This window comes from Delphinus delphis, chromosome 8 (assembly GCF_949987515.2).
Source record: "Delphinus delphis chromosome 8, mDelDel1.2, whole genome shotgun sequence".
Taxonomy (NCBI): Eukaryota; Metazoa; Chordata; class Mammalia; order Artiodactyla; family Delphinidae; genus Delphinus; species Delphinus delphis.
This window is the reverse complement of record NC_082690.1, coordinates 106,291,155-106,307,324: the sequence shown is the minus strand read 5'-3', so window position 1 is coordinate 106,307,324 and position 16,170 is coordinate 106,291,155. Positions and strand designations below refer to the sequence as shown.

General features: G+C 51.9%; 1 long non-coding RNA gene across 1 annotated transcript; it reads right to left on the bottom strand.

Moving 5' to 3' along the window:
- Window positions 1-2,849: 2,849 nt before the first annotated feature.
- LOC132429307 (uncharacterized) lies at window positions 2,850-5,068 on the bottom strand. The gene is made up of 3 exons (XR_009520322.1): window positions 4,955-5,068; window positions 4,560-4,607; window positions 2,850-4,308 (listed from the first exon to the last, which is right to left on the bottom strand). It is a non-coding gene; the product is annotated as an uncharacterized lncRNA (long non-coding RNA).
- Window positions 5,069-16,170: the final 11,102 nt, after the last annotated feature.

The window sequence follows — 16,170 nt, the reverse complement described above, 5'->3', positions numbered from 1 at the left end:
GATCCAGCCCTGTGGGCCCTCAGAGACCACAAGCTAGGCCTCGCGGCCAGCAGAGGGGTCACCCTGGAGACCCCAGGCCCTGAACCCCACACCTTCTCCCTGCATCAGGGCCCTGGTGCCCCAAAGCCCAGGTCCCAACACTGGGGGTCGAGGGGACCAGCTGAGATGTACGGGGCCCGGTCTGGAGCTGCCGAGGGTCCCACACCAGAAACCGCATGGAGTCTTTCGAAAGTGGCCAAGAACTGCCCTTTGCTGAATGTCCACACGCAGCCAGGGATTGAGTGGCCGGGGGCCTGGGCTTCAAGTGGTTGTGAGTTCAAATCCCAGGCACGCCACCCAATAGCTGTGTGGCCCTGGCTTCCCAGGACCTTCCCAGGCTCTGGATAGCGGGGTGAGGACGTCTGTCCCAGGCTGCAGTGATGGTTACAGGTGATGCGGAAGTGCACACCTGCGTCGGGGCCAGGCCTGGAGCAAGTGAACCGGGGATGCGGTCCCTGCTATTTGTGTTCTGGGGTCCTGGGCACCCAGATGGGGAGCGTCACAGAGGGGGGCGCTTGGGAAGTACATGAGAGGCATGGCTCAGATTTCCTAAAGCCGTGCAAATCCCTCAAAACGGGAATCTCTGCAATCTCCAGTGTGGCTTTGACCTCTCTGTGTTCTGGCCCAAGACCAGGCGGGTCCATCACAGAGTCCCCAGCACACACGCTGTTCATCAGCGTCTGCAGGTAGCGGGCATTTGCCTCTGAGCGTCCTGCCTGCTTCGTCCCTGTGTCCCCAGCACTCGCTCTCCCCTGGCCTGAGCCTGGAGCCTCTCTGCAGACCCCCTACTTTGCAACCAGGCGTCTGTACAGTCAGCTTGGACTGCCTTTCCAAAGGTCCCATCGACCAGGCAGCTGAACAACAGAAACGTATTGTCTCCCAGTCCTGGAGCCTGGAATCCGAGATCCAGGCGTGGGCAGGGCTGGTCCCTCCTGAGACCTCTCTCCTCGTAGTGTAGATAGCCCTCTTCCCCCTGTGTCCTCACAGGGTCATCCCTCTGTGTGTGTCTGTGTCTTGATCTCCTCTTCTCATAAGGACACAGGTCCTATGGGATTAAGGCCCCACCCTAGTGACCTCATTTTACCTTAATTATGTCTTTAAAGGCCTTTTTTCCAAATACGATCACATAGTGAAGTGCTGGGGGTTAGGACCTCAACATAGGAAATTGGTGGGACGCAACTTAGCCCATAACATCTGTCTCCAGGAACCTCTGTTAATGTGCACACGTGTCCTGGAGTGGAGACCCAGCACCCCCTTGCCCTCACTCACATTAGATGGAAGTGGGAAGGGACCCAGGACCAGTAGCCTTTGCCCCTTCCCTTCCTTTTTTCTCCAGTAAGCAAAGCCTGGTGTTCCCAGGAGGCCTTGGGGTTGGATGTCCAGTGTTGCTGGTTATACAACAGTCCCCTGTCGGGTCTGGAGCCCAGCCCAGCCAGGTTTGCAGCCAATGAGGCCAGGATCCCAGCAAAAGTGCACCCATGGGTGACGCTACCCACGTTTTCTGGGTAGGATCCCCCCACCCATCCCATGGAGTCTGTGGGTTCCTCTCTGGGCAGCCCACACATCAGGTTGGGAGGGTCTGGCATCCGTGGGCAGAGGGGAGCAGTGTGAGGGTGCAGCTCTCAGGAATGAGAGGGTGTCAGCAGAGGAGACCCAGACAGAGAGCCAGGTGCATCCCTGTCACTGTCCATTGTCTTGCCCTCAAGTGGCCAAAGGCAGCAACTACCAACACCTACTAGTGACAATTTCCCACCCTCGAATGGGATTTGCTTCTTTAAGGTTTATTGATTCTTGTAAAACTATTTGTCCCGCACCAAGTGGCCCCAATGAGTTCACAGCGTTCCTTTATCTCATCTCAGCTGCTACCCTTCCTGCTCTTCTCCTTCCAAATCTCGCTCTCTGTTTCTCTCTCTCTCTCTTTCATACACACACACACACACACACACACACACACACACACACACACACAGCCAATTTACAAGTCCCTAATTTACTATTGAGTAGAAACAGAAGTTTTAAAATCTGTTACCACTTTGTGTAAAGTAAGAGTCATCAGGCTGTGACTGAGGGGCTGCATATAGTGGATGGATCAACACAGCCTTTTGGGAAAAACTTGTGCTTTATTTGCTTCCTTCCCACTTCTTGATTGGGGTCGGAACAGCTGATAGTCTCCAAGTTAGGGCTTGGTGATTCTCCCAACCCTCCCCGCTCTCTTCATCTCCTGCTTGCCCCAGCTCCTAGCCAAGCTAGGCTCCACTCTTAGCTCTGAGCTTAACGGGTGCTCGATCAGCCCCAATTCGGCTATTAGGACAACCCCCTTACCTCTGGCCATCTTGCCTCGTCCAACCCATACTACACCCCAGAGCAGCCGTCGAATTCTGTCCACAGCAGAAATCAGACCAGGCCCATGTGCTTGAAACCCCTCAGTGGGTCCTACTGCTTGAGGGATAAACTTCAGCTCCTTAGGCTGACGCTCAATGTTTTTCCTGGTATGATTCTGGTTCCAACTAAGATACTGACACCAATTCTGATGTGCGTGTCGTTCCCTCACACCGAGCAATTCTTAGACGCGAGCTGGGAGTCCTACAGTTCAACTCAGGTCTGACACTACCGACCTGGAGATGATAGCACAGACCCCACAGTTACGGGCTCCGCCCCACGAGAGCCCTTGACCCCCCTTCAGATGCCAATAGCAAATTCAAGTTATCACCTGTGCTTCTGACTATAGTTTGGATGTTCCCACCGCCCTTGGGTCCGATTAATTTGTAGAGCAGCTCACAGAACTCAGGGAAACACGCTACTCACTAGATTACAGGTTTATTATAAAAAGATATAACAGGAACAGCCAGATGGAAGAGATGCCCAGGGCGAGGTGTGGGGGAAGGGCGTGGAGCTCCTCCACGTTTCTGAGCACCACTCTCCCCAGATCTGCACGTGTTCACCAACCCGGAAGCTCCTGGAACCCCATCCTTTTGGGGTTTTCTGGAGGGTTCATTGCACCAGCATGACTGGTGAAATCATTATCTGTTGGTGGTGGGTTCAACCTCCAGCCCCCTTCCCCTCCTTGGAGGTGGGACTGAAAGTTTTCACCTCTGTTCGTGTGGTTGGCTCCTCTGACAACCAGCCTCCATCCTTAGGTAATTTCCAAAAACCACCTTATTAACATAACAAAAGACACCTTTATGCTCTCTCCACAGGAAATTCCAAGGGCTTTAGGGGCTCTGGACCAGGAATGGGACAAAGACCGAATATATATTTCTTATTAAAAATCACAATATCGCACCTGGCCAGACCTCGGTTCTGCCTAACCAGCCTCTTCGGGCAACCATGCCCATCTCTGCCCTGGATGCAGAATGCTCTCCAACTTCTCCAGCGTGGAAGACCCTGGCACGTGTGCCCCTGCTAATAGACGGGGCATCACGGTGCACTGTTTCTTGTGCATTGGTGCCCCTCCCAGTGCAAGCCTCTCTCAGTCCATGAGGTTCAAGAGATGCAAGGATGTTCCCCAGACCCGGGGTTATCAATCCGTGTTTCTTAGCCCCCTGGCTATTGTGGTTTATTTGGAAATGGGCATGTGAGCCCAATCAAATCAATCAGAGCCCATCCAGACATTAGAGCCTTCTCAGAGGAAGACGGAAATGAGAAATGAAGAAAGTGAGATTGAGTTCTGATGATATCATTTGAGCCGCTGGATCCAGCCGTTCCTGAAGCTGAAATCCCTGGGCTTCTCAACAAATGCATAAGCCACTTACACTCAGAAAGATTCTTCTGACTGACTGGCTCTAGTAACTGGCTATAGAATCTTTCTGAGTGTAAGTCATGATACTCAGAAAGATTCCTGTCTAGTAACAGATACGAAATGTGAGTATGGCTCCTGTGGTCTTTGGAGAACAAGGGAGGTCGCTCAGTCAAGGGGCAGGCCTCGTGCTTCCAGGAGCTTGCGCACCTGTGGTTTGCCCTTCCCCCAGTCATGCCGCACTGACTGGAGAGGACACGGTGCTTCTGGGGGCAGTACCCATCAGTAGTGAGCCAAGGTCCATGGTCCCTCCAATGGACTTCCCAGTAAGAGAAGGAACCTCTGGGTGACAGAGTTCACAGAGTGACAGATGAGCAGTGCCTGGAAAGGGGGATCTAGACAGCGTGGCACTGTGATCCACCCAAAACCATGCCAGCACAGGAGTTACGCTGGTCCACACGGTGATCACGGCCAGCTCCCTCCGTCAGCTTGGTTCAAGTCACCTCCTTGCCCAGGCACCGTTTCCCTCGTCTCTAAAAGAAGATTGGATCTTACCATGTGTGGCAGGGACCACATTCTACACCCGGCAGGATCCCATTCACACCCCTCCCTCCCAGAGTCTCGCTGCACTTCCAGGGAGCAGGGAGGGCAGAGTGCACAGGAGTAGCTCTGGATAATAAGTGAGTCGAAGTACCAAGTCACTTCCAGGCTGAGGCTGTGAAGAGCCCCGTGTGCCCATCCTCCCGCAGAACCCTGAGATGAAACAGCCTGGATGCAGACTCACCACAGGGAGGACAGATGCCCTGAGAAGTTGCCCCCTTCACTTTGGATTCTGTGTGAGAGAAAATCAAACCTTTGTCGCATGAAGCCTTTGAGATTTGGAGTCTTATTCGTTATTGCAACAAAACCTAGCTTCTCCTGACTAACACAGAAGAGCCGGGGCGCACGCACTGTCACCAAGAGACTGGCTCCTGGACAGACATTACTAATCCATCAGGGCGCCCTTTCCTCCCCCAGCTCAGCACGTGCACAGGCAGCCCATACCAATGGATCTACGGACCGTGAGATGTGACAAGATCCCTCGAGCTCATACATTGCCCCTCGGGTAGTTGAATCATTTGATTGCCCCCCTCTTTGGGCACAAATGGTGGGACTTGGGAGGCTCTGACGCCTTCCTACCGGTCTGTGTTCCATGCTTGTCAAAGTGTTCCTTCCTCCTTGCCTGCTCTCCAAGGGGTGCCGAGCTGGGGCGGCCGCCCCCAGCCCCTTCCTGCTGCCATTCCCCCATCGCCAGCTCCGGCAGTGATTCCAGCATCGGTGACATTCTTCTCCCCCTCTGAGCTGCTACATGCAGAGCCAAGTCAGAGCTTGCTGCTCTGAAGACACTGGGTGAGCTGGGCTGCCCCGAGTTCTCATTCTTCGTCAGGGTGTGCCTGGCCTCAGACTCAGAAAAGACAATTCACTTTCGGTGGGACCCCTTCCAGAAGGAGTGCTGGAGCTGGAACAGGAGCCCGGTCCCGGGGGTCAGCTCCCGCCCTGCGTCTGAGATGAGGGAAGGGCAGTCCCGGGACACGGGCTCCAAGCGGACGAACAGAGCGAACACAACTGTTGACAATGGGGCTTTGATCTGCCTAATGTCACAAGACAGCCGGGGACAAACGCCAGGCCCTGGGTGACTCCCGGTTCCCACAGGAGATGCCCTGTGCAGGTATTCACACGGGGAAATTCTTGGCAGGACTGGGCCCTGGGTCTGTGCCCGTCACAGACACAGCGCGGCAATTAGGTTGTGGAAAATGGTGGGCGAGGCTCGTTTGGCCGAGGCTGCAGCCTCCGGTAGCATCAGAGGGAGAGAAGGAGGGAGGGAGGCAGGGAGGGAGGCCAACCCCGGTGGGAGTGGGTGCCTGGCTGGTGCGAACGAGGGTGAGCTCGAGGAATTCCTGTGGTTGGGGCAGCCAGCAGGCACAAAGGCCGGGCTGGCGCCCTTGACAATACGCGCTCTGTCCCCAGCTGTTGGTGACCTTCGCCAAAGCGCTTGGTGAATGGGCCATGCCGCTCCCAGGTGTGTCCAAGCCGCCAGCGCTGGAAACACATGAAGAGGCCAGAGCGTTCACAGGATGTGTTGTAACTCGGGTGCCCACAAGGGCCGCCCTGGGGCTCGAGCCAGGCTGGCGGGGCCGTCCTCCAGGCTGTCAGGACGCATTATCCCCACCCGCGCTCCAGAACAATGGCCTCACCTGTACCTCGCTCTCATCCCAAGGTGCATGAAACGGCCCACGCCTCCTGCCAGCAGCTCTGGTTGCCCGGCCTGCTCCCCTGGGAAGGAAGTGGCAGGAAGAGCCCGGAGCCCAGAGAGATAGCGTCTGGAGGGACAAGGCTTCCTGAGAGCTTCCTGCTCTAGCCTCCGGATCACTCACTTCCAAGAAGAGTCCTGCGTGGATCACTGACCTCAGGCCCATGAGGGACAAAATCCCCATCAACTTCTGTGTCCTCTGTCTTGGCCTCTGGGCGCCGTGATACCAGCCGCACGACGGTGAAGACACAGTTATGTATTAATAAACACCAAGATGCATTTGCTGGAGGCTGTCTTGCGTCACACACACACTCGTTCATTTAATCCACGCAACCACCCCACGGGCAGCTGCCTCCAGCACTGCCTGCGTCTCACATTTGGGGAAACTGGGGCCCCAGCTGGTAATGGGCAGCCTCGGCTGTGAAGCTGGGTGCCTGGCGTCCGTGTCCGTGACTGTGGCCACCTCACTGCTCTGATTGTCACCTCCAAACTCAGGGCCCTTTGGTGACGCCTAGAAGGGATTCTCTGACCACACTTTTCCTGTTCACGACCTTCCCACCGCCCACCCCACTGGGGCAGGGACCCCCACACCCATGCCAGGTGATGGTTTCTTGAATCAGTAAGAAAAGCAACTGGATGAAACAGGCACCGTTTCTTGAGCTCCTCCCCAGGCCAGGCACGTCCCAAACGCTTCCCATTCCCAACATCCCAACGTGGGGATGCAAGATCACCATCCCCCTTTTACAGATGAGGAAACTGAGGGTCCTCGGTAGCTGGCCGAGGACCCCCCAGCTCATCGGTGGGGTGATGGACTTCCGCCTCTAGCCTGGATGAAGGGGGGCGGGGGGAGGAAAGACGGGAGAAGGGATGCTGGCTCACTCGCAGGCAAAGCCTCCAGCGTGTGCTCCATCGCGGGAAAGATATATCCTGTCCCTGCCTGGGATGACCCGCGGCAGCCGTGCCCCCGGGACGCCCACTTCTGGGACATCAAGGTCGGCACTGCGCTCTTGATCTTTGGGTCTGGCCAGTTTCGGGGTTTTGATGACCCCACTGGGAAGTCTTAACAGCAGGTGGCATTTCCGGTCCCGTGGGAGTGTTCTCAGAGGTGCCGATGGGTAAACAATGACCACGGAGGAGGAACCCCAGCCCTGCTCAAAGCTGTCGTGTGCAGATGGACGTGACCCTATGCGTCCTTAGGGGTAAAATATTTAGATACTAGAGAGCCCGCTCGCATGTCAACAACAGCCCCTTTGTCCCAGGCGGAGGAGACAAGGGATGGATGGGAATTTGCATTTTTGAACTCATCCTCCGATTCTATGGACGGCCGAGACTACCTGGCACTTGGAGCCCCCCGCGTCTGGGCGACCCGGTGCAGGCGGGCGTCTGTGTGCCGGGCACCGAGCCAACGTGGGAGCCCCGGGAACGGAATAATGAAGAATTAATTTACCCAGCAGGGCCCTTTCAGTGTCTGGGAAGCTCTCGCACCTTCTCGGAGGGGGCAGACGTGTTTCCTTGGGAGGAATGCCGTTACACAATCGGTCTGTCAAGAGGCCGCATTAAGAATCCAGGCGAGGTTGCTTCAGCTGCGGCCGGTTCCTTTGATTCACACACTCCCCACGGGCAGACCCAGACCCCTGGTTCCCTGCTGTCCTGAGAAGGAACGAACCACCCGCAAGGGACCCCACACAGGAGCCAGAGAAAACACGGTGGGAATGCACCATCCCCCGACATGCAGAGAGCTTATAACCTGAGTCCCCTGGAGCCCACAGATACCTGCTCGGCTGATCTAACACCCATCGCGCAGACGGGCACACTGAGGAGCACACAGCTCCTTGACCACCAAGGAGCAGAGCAGTGATGACCAAGCCCACAGGACACATGCAGCGTATCTCACAGTACAGGTGGGGGCATGGTGGGGGGCTGGAGGGGCAGCTGATATGCCAACACCGGAAAATAAGAAAATAAAAGATCAACGTAGAGAACAAATGTATGGTTACCACAGGGGGAAGCAGGGGTGGGATGAACTGGGAGATTGGGACTGACACATATATACTACTATGTATAAAATAGATAACTAATGAGAACCTCCTGTATAGCACAGGGAACTCTCCTCAATGCTCTGTGGTGACCTAAATGGGAAAGAAATCCAAGAAAGAGGGGATATATGTCTACATATAGGTGATTCACTTTGCTGTACAGCAGAAACTAACTATACTACAATAAAAATCAATTTTAAAAAGATCAACCAGCTACAAAAATGGGAAGGAAAGGGAACCCAGTGGGCTGTTCATAGGTTGAAGGAGGGTGTTGCAACCTCACCAGGCTGGGGACTCTTTGAAGAGCCCAAGGGCTCAATCCAGCTCCCCCGTCAAATCACCGGAGGCTCTGTAAAAGGATTCCCATATTATTCGATGATAAAAAGAAACGATCCAGGTATTCAGAGTAATCAAAATCATGAAGACAGGAGGTAGAATGGTGGGTGCCTGGGGCTGGAGGAGGGGAGAATGGGGAGTTAATATTTCGCGGGGACAGTTTCCAATTCACAAGAAGGCAAGTGTAATGGGGATGGCTGGCAGAAGGTATTTCATGAAACTAAGGCCACTGAACTGTATACTTAAAAAAGGTAAGATGGTAAGTTTTGTGTTATGTGTATTTTAACACAATGAAAACAGAGGACGGAGAAGAATGCTTCTCTATGTATGAAATCATCTTCAGAAGGATGTTCTTTCAAGAAGCGTTAACATCAGTTACCTCCAAGGAAGAGAAGCAGGTGCCTGGGGGATGGGATTAAGAGGGGGACTCTGGTACCTTTTGAATTTTGAACCACACGAATGCATGGCCGTCACAAAAATATCATTCGTTTTTTTAATTATTTTTTCCCACCTCTTTATTGGAGTCTAATTGCTTTACGACGTTATGTTCATTCATTTTTTAGAGAAAAAAAGAAACGAGCGAGCAAGCCACAAAAGGCACAGAAGAACCAAAAATGCATATTGCTAAGCGAGAGAAGCCAGTCTGAAGGGCTGCAATACTGTATTTGGATTCCAACGACATGACATTCTAGAAAAGGCAAAATTATGGAGACAGTAAATAGATCAGACGTTCAGTGGAGCACAGAGGATTTTTCTTTCCATTGGAGTAGAGCTGCTTTACAAAGATGTGTTGGTTTCTGCTGTACAGCAAAGTGAATCAGCTCTACGTAGACATATATCCCCTCTTTTCTGGATTTCCTTCCCATTTAGGTCACCACAGAGCACTGAGTAGTGTTCCTTGTGCTATACAGTAAGTTCTCATCTATTTTTTTTATTATTTATCTATAATAAAAAGTTATCTATTTTATTCATGGTATCAATAGTGTAAATATGTCTTCTTTTTTCTTTCTTTTTTATTGGAGTAAAATTGCTTTACAAGGTTGTGTTAGTTTCTGTTGTACAATGAAGTGAATCAGCCATATGTATACCTATATCCCCTCTCTCTTGGACCTCCCTCCCACCCATCCACCCCCCATCCCACCCACCTAGGTCATCACAGAGCACAGAGCTGATCTCCCTGTGCTACACAGTAGGTTCCCACTAGCTATCTATTTTACACACGGTAGTGTATTTATGTCAGACCTAATCTGCCAATTCGTCCCACCCTTCTCTTCCCTCCGTGTCCACATGTCCATTCTCTACGTCTATGTCTCTATTCCTGCCCTACAGACAGGTTTATCTGTAAGATCTTTCTAGATTCCACATATATGCATTAATATACGATATTTGTTTTTTTCTTTCTGGCTTACTTCACTCTGTATGACATACTCTAGGTCTATCCACATCTCTACAAATGACCCAGTTTCGTTCCTTTTTTATGGCTGAGTAATATTCCATTGTATATATGTACCACATCTTCTTTATCCATTCATCTATCATTGGACATTTAGGTTGTTTCCATGTCCTGGCTGTTGTAAATGATGCTGCAATGAACAATTGGTGTCAATCCCAATCTCCCAATTCATCCCACCACCACCCTTTTCCCCCTTGGTATCCATACATTTGTTCTCTACATCTGTGTCTCTATTTCTGCTTTGTAAATAAGATTGTCTATACCCGTTTTTACTGATTCCACATGTATGCATTAATATATGATATTTGCTTTTAGCAACATTATTTACTATATATATATATATATAAATATATATATATATTATATATATATATATATTATATATATATATATATAAAATACTTGGGACTTCCCTGGTGGCACAGTGGTTAATAACCCACCTGCCAAGGCAGAGGACACAGGTTCGTGCCCTGGTCTGGGAAGATCCTACATGCCACGGAGCAGCTAAACCCATGCACCACAACTACTGAGCCTGCGCTCTAGAGCCCGTGGGCCAGAACTACTGAGCCCACATGCCACAACTATTGAAGCCCATGTGCCTAGAGCCATGCTCTGCAACAAGAGAAGCCACCGCAATGAGACGCCTGGGCACCGCAACGAAGAGTAACCCCTCTCACCGCAACTAGAGAAAACCCGCGTGCAGCAATGAAGACCCAACATGGCCCAAAATAAATAAATAAAAATAATAAAATACTACTCAGCCGTAAAAACAATGACATAATGCCATTTGCAGCAACACGGATGGACCTAGAGATGATCATACTAAGTGAAGTAAGTCAGACAGGGAAAGACAAATATTATATGCTGTAACATACGTGGAATTTTAAAAAATGATACAAATGAACTTGTTTACAAAGCAGAAATAGACTCACAGACATAGAAAACAAGCTTATGGTTACCAAAGGGGAAGATGGGGGAGGGATAGATTAGGTGTCTGGGATTAACAGATTACACACTACTCTATATAAAATAGATAAACAACAAGGACCTACTGTATAGCACAGGGAACTATACTCAATATCTTATAATAACCTGTAATGGAAAAGAATCTGAAAAAGAATAGACATATATATATATATGAATAACTGAAACACTTTGCTGTATACCTGAAACTACCACATTGTAAATCAACTATACTTTAATAAAAAGTTGTTTGTTTTTGAAAAAAAACATTTAAATTAAAAAAAGACGAAACTTCCCGAGGCCCACATCAGGGCCGAGTACCACTCAGGCAGGGCCCACCCTGGGCTGAGTATTGATACTCAAAGCTCTCTCCCTGGACCCTAGTGAAAAAGAGACATGACAGCGGGCCAGGGTCTCAGGCTGACACATCACCGCTATAGCCGTAGCTCCCAGCAAGAGCCTCGTACACAGTAGGTGCTCAATAAATATTTGTTAAATTAATGAATGTTTAGGGAATGAGAAATCCAGGTAAGGCTGGGATGGGGGAGCCAGGTGACAGAGGACTGGAGGGAAGTGTGTGGGGACTTCGGTGACCTTGAGGGTAGCTGGAGGAGGGAGCTGGCATCATTGGTCCTTCCCACGGGAAGTTGTCCCTAAGGTCCGCCAGGCAGCTGGGCACACAGGGAGGTCATGTCTCTTCATCAGGGTTGAGAGATACGAGTGTTAAGGGTTTTAAGATCACATATCTATTTGACAAGTTGGATTTCATATGTTAGCATAGAGCTGGAGCGTAGGAGGGGAGATCGGGTTCCACCTCAGCCCTCGGTCCACCTCAGCCCTCGGTCTCCTTGTCAGGAAAGTGACTGGATCGGGGTCCTCAGTGTTCCCTCTGCCACCCAGGACGTGGGTGGAAAGGGGTTCTCTAACCAGGCTTCGCGACGGTCTTTACTGCAACCTTGAGATTTGAGACTCTCCACTGTGTCTTGCTTAAAGTGGAAGTAAAAGCCATTTCCTTACTTTTATGGGAGGGATTCTGATTCTTCCTTGAATCTTTTATACATTGAGAGCCACTCCCTTCCCATCTCACCCAAAGATCTCACAAGCTTAAGAAAAAAAAACATTAACAGCAACTGTGTTCCATTTTAGAAGATCAATAAATAGAATTCTGTCGGTTATAAAGAACAAACACAGCTATGTGCCTGGCACCTCTGCCAGCGCTGGGGGAGATGCTGGTAACATCACACAGTAGGAACTCAACCCCAAAGGAGGAGAATGCCTCTCAGGCTGGGCGGCCACACAGCGCAGAGGGGAGGGGAGGCTCAGGCAACAAGGTGGGCTCAGGCGGAGGGGAGGCTCAGGCAACAAGGTGGGCTCAGGCGGAGGGGAGGCTCAGGCAACAAGGTGGGCTCAGGCGGAGGGGAGGCTCAGGCAACAAGGTGGGCTCAGGCGGAGGGGAGGCTCAGGCAACAAGGTGGGCTCAGGCGGAGGGGAGGCTCAGGCAACAAGGTGGGCTCAGGCGGAGGGGAGGCTCAGGCAACAAGGTGGGCTCAGGCGGAGGGGAGGCTCAGGCAACAAGGTGGGCTCAGGCGGAAGGGGAGGCTCAGGCAACAAGGTGGGCTCAGGCGGAGGGGAGGCTCAGGCAACAAGGTGGGCTCAGGCGGAGGGGAGGCTCAGGCAACAAGGTGGGCTCAGGCGGAAGGGGAGGCCAGACGCGTGAGCTGGAGGCGAACTCACAGGAGCCTCAGACTCCAGGCTGAGGGAGTTGAGGTTTATTCTGGAGGAAGTGAGATGCAGCAACATGGCTGACAAGAGGCAGAAAAGGCAGTTCCCCCTCCACACCCTGAAGCTAACGCCAAAGCTGGCTGCAAGACACATGGAGTGCTTCCTGCTGGGCATAACCCAGCTTGGGGCCCTCAACATAGATCCCCAGCTGAAGGGTGTCCCAGAGCCTTCATTTGTGGCTTCTGTCAGCCAGTGGCAAAGAGCTGGGAGTGTGAGAACTGCTGGAATAAGTCCCCAGGCCTGGAACCAGCCCCTTACCTTCTCCAGACACATCACCGTGGCCTGCCCCCCACTGCCTGCCTTCACATCTCCCACTCAGCCTCTCTCTCACTTTGCTCCAGCGTCACTGGCCCGTTGCTGTTCCTTTAAGAGGCCAAGCAAGCTTCTGCCTCAGGGCCTTTGCACGTGCTGTGGTTGCCTCCACCTGGAACACTATTTCCCAGATACCACAGGGCTCACTCTCAGACTTTTCTCAGGTCTCCGCTCAATGTCCCCTCATCAGTGCAGCCTGCCTTGACACCCCCTAATGAAAATAGCACCCACACCCGTATCCAGACGCTCCCCACCCTCTCATCCTGCTTAATCTTCCTTCACAGCACTCACCTCTTCATTTATTTCTTCATTGTCTGTCTTCCTCCAGATGGCTCCAGGAGGGTGAGCCCTTAAAAAATATCCATTGAATGAACGAATGAGCAGGAAATTACTTCTGGAAATTTCTTCTACCTGGCCCCTGGCCCTGGGGAGAACCATTCATGGTAGCCAGATTCCTTGTCCAGGTGGCTGGCACAGGAAAGGAAGGGCCAGTGCTAGGGCTTAGCAGCTTTCTCTCCATGCCCTCGTATTAGTTATCTACTGTGGCATAACAAATCACCCCAACCATGGCGGGTCAAAGCAGTCATAAGCATTTGTCATCCTCATGGTTTCTGTGGGGCAGGAATGCGGGAGGGGTGGGGTTCAGCAGTGCCATGTCTCCCAAGGCAGCAGGCAGTTGTGGGCAAGGGGAAGTCCTCTGAAGGTTTGACCGGGGCTCGGGGATCTGCTTCCAAGGCTGGTAAGTTGGTGCTGCTGGTAGGAGGCCTCAGTTCCTCTCCACAGGACATGCTAAGTGTCCTCATGTCATGGCAGCTGGCTTGGATTCATGAGAGCAAAGTGGAACCTACAACGCCCTTTACAACCTAACCACACACTGTCATCTTTCCTTCACTTTATCCGTCACCCAAACAAACCTTGATTCAGTGTGGAGGACGCTACACAAGGGTGTGAAATCTGGGAGGTAAGGGACATGCACATCCACTTAGAGGCTGTCCCTTGAGGCTGAAGTAGAGGTCTGTCCCTTGGTCTGGAATGTCCTTCTCCATCTCCCTCCACCTGAACCCCTTGGGCTTCCTCGGGACCCAGAGTCAAGGTCTCCTCCCCTGGGAAGACTTCCTCGGTCTAACTCCAGCTGAGTTAAGGCTCCTTGGGTGCCCACTGCCCCGGCCTCAACCAGAGCATGGATCCTGTCGTGTTGCAATTGTTTCTTCCCTGATCTTTCCTCAGAATAAAGCTGAGAACTCCTCAGGGCAAAGACCATGTCTGATGCCCTTGTGTCCCCAGCACCCAGCAGCCAGAGCTGGTCTCAGCATTATGTGTGGTTCATTGAGCATTGATCAGAGTGATGGATGGATGGGTGGATGGATGGATGGATGGATGGGTGGGTGGGTGGATGGATGGATGGATGGATGGGTGGATGGATGGATGGATGGATGGATGGGTGGATGGATGGATGGATGGATGGATAAATGGATGGATGGATGGATGGGTGGATGGATGGATGGATGGATAGATGGATGAATGGGTGGATGGATGGATGGGTGGATGGGTGGATGGATGGATGGTTGGATAGATGGATGAATGGGTGGATGGATGGATGGATGGATGGATGGGTGGATGGATGGATGGATGGATGGATGGGTGGATGGATGGGTGGATGGATGGATGGATAGATGGTTGGGTGGATGGACCAAATGGATCAATGGATTGATGGATGGGTGAATGAGTGGGTGGATGGGTGGGTGAATGGATGGATGGATGGATGGGTGGATGGATGGGAGAGGAGGATAGATGGATGGGTGGATGGATGGATGGATGGATGGGAGAGGAGGATAGATGGATGGGTGGATGGCTGTGTAAGTGGATGGGTGGATATATGGATACCTGTATGGTACATGAACGGCTATATGGATGGATAAATGGCTGGCTTTTACTATATTTCTTCTACAAAATAATTACTTGGGACTCTTTGAAATCCCGAGCCAAGAGGGACCTTAAAGTTTATCTACAGACATATCCCCAGAGTCAGCAAGGCCAAAGAGCCACGTTGAACAGGTCTGGATTCCAAGTGCTGGTGAGAAGAGTTCCTTACTCTTGGCATGATCTGCCTCCTGGCGGTGACGCCTCTCCCTCTCACGACGTGTGCATGGGGACCTACCCACAAAGGTGCACATGCAAGCCCCAGATAGCAGGGCATCTGCCATCATAAAGCAGCCCACATGCCCTCGTGCTTAGCGGAGGCTGGCCAGCTCTCACTGGGGGTAACAACAGCACACAAAGCGAGCTTCCTCTGGCATCTTGTCCTGGGCTGGGCAAGGGTGGGGCTGGAGATCCAGGGGAAAGGGGCAGGGGAAGGGTATCCTGGAACCCTGCTCACCTGCTCACCTGTTCCTGCCATCTGGTCTGATCTGGATCTCAGAGCCCTGCCCCCCACCCCTGTCTGCCTCCCTCACTTCCTCTTTCACCAGAGGCCTCCATGGGGACCCAAGATGCCCACAAACCCTGGGATCGGGAAATTGAATACCTGCAACGGCTTTCACCCCCTTCAAGGGGATGGGACATAAGTCCCTAAGCGGGTCTCCTCGTGGGAAAGGCAATACAACAAGGGGGTGGGACATACTCTTCTAAGCGGGTCTCCTCGTGGGAAGGGCAATACAAAACCTGGGCCTCCACCCGGAGCCCCAGAGAAAGGAAGAGTGAAGCTCAACTCTGAGCAAATGGCAAGACTGGGGCTGGGTGGATCCGGACTTCTGGGGCCCAAAGCTTATGCAATCTGGACGCCCATTTAAGAAAAATCATACTACATTGCAAATACAAATTAAGTCCCAAAATGGTCATTTTGAATGAGAAAGAAAACACAACAAATGACACATATTATAAACATCACCAAATGCAGAAAAAGAGCATATGATGGCATGGTTAACTGACTGCCTGACCCTCCCCTATGACACTTGTTTTCCTACATGTTTTTAGGGCTGCATTCTTTTTGGTTGCCTTTTCGTGTGACAGTGATTTTATAATATGATTTTCTACTTCAAAAATGAAAGACCCATCCTCAGCACGTTTGACTGAGATTTGTTTATTATTAAGGTCAAATCAGAAGTGTCCCCTGCAGTTTCCTGTGTATGTGTTGGGGGGGTGTCTGCTGGGGGACTGTAGCCCTTTGGCATCACTCACGCCCCCAGTGACCACAGGGGAGCAGCCAGGCCAGCTCAGGAAGGTC